The following is a 1,232-nucleotide window of genomic DNA, read 5'->3' as shown; positions in this document are numbered from 1 at the left end:
AACTGAGAGTGCGCCTTTTAGTACGGTGCGCCTTATGGTCGTGAAAATACGGTAGTTCAAGTTCTGTTACATCTTTAACAACAATCACCGTTGCTTGTTCCGGGGTTCCATCCAGCTTTCTCATCCAGGTATCGCGAATCTTCTTCTCTCTTCTTAGGATCCTTGCTTGTCTTGCAATTTCAGAATTTATTTCTGTGAGGTGCTCATTCACGTTAACATCTGTACCCTTCCATTTTTTAGCATTTCTCAGCACCTCCATTTTGAGTTTCCTTCTTGCGAGCCTAATGATAACATTTGTCTTTTTAGCCAAAATATATCAAGCAACAATGTCTTCACTATCAGTGATGATGTCTTTGCTGTTAATGAACTTGATTACCTGATCTTCCAATTAGGGCTGCGCGATATGACGATTTAAGACCGTGTTACGATCTCCAGCTCTGACGATCTGTCGTTATTTAGAGACCATTTTATCAGGATCCACAGAACTGCAGAGCTGCTGTATTTCTGCCACTGACCACATTTACATGCAACCAAAAAAAAAACCTTCACAGCTAGAATATAATCCGAAGGTTTGATGTTCGTCCGTTAGTTTGAAAATCAGTTACGCCCCCCCCAAGTTAGTTCTGTGCTTTCTTTTTTCTTTTACTTTATTAGACCAGTCAAGATTTTAAAGTAATAAAACTGCACTAAGATACAGTTAGAATTTTTATTTATTTTGACTGTAGTTACTTGAAAAATGTAACTAATTTGTAATTGTTTTACTCAGGAGTTATTGCATTTTTATACTCTTTTGTGTATTTACAATATAGAAATTTAAAAAATAAGTTTGTTAGCACCGCTTTGATTCTCTAATTTTAATAAACTTGTTCATTTATTTCATTTTTCTCTTCTTTGCATGTAATTGAAGTCATGTTAGTCGTATCTAAAAAATCGTGATAAAATCAGGATCACAATAATATCATTAAAAAATGGTGATATTTTATTTTTGCCATATCGCCCAGCCCTTCTTCCAATGAAGAATCCAGATCTTCCCTCTTGTCACCTGCTGTGGCCCGTACTCCAAGCCCTGAGATCAGGAGATCATCCATCCTTGAATTCTGCTCCAAGTCATCAATTCTTCTTTCCAGCCGTTCAATTTTTTTTGTCCATTTCGTGCATTAAAGCCTTCAGTTGTTTGATTTGATCCAAGGCCTCTAGCAGGCTTCTTTGTTGCTGTGATACTGTAGTTATTT

Source organism: Cyprinodon variegatus, unplaced genomic scaffold (assembly GCF_000732505.1).
Source record: "Cyprinodon variegatus isolate N-32 unplaced genomic scaffold, C_variegatus-1.0 Scaffold584, whole genome shotgun sequence".
In the NCBI taxonomy this organism is placed as follows: Eukaryota; Metazoa; Chordata; class Actinopteri; order Cyprinodontiformes; family Cyprinodontidae; genus Cyprinodon; species Cyprinodon variegatus.
The sequence above is the reverse complement of the archived record's forward strand: the minus strand, read 5'-3'. Positions refer to the sequence as shown.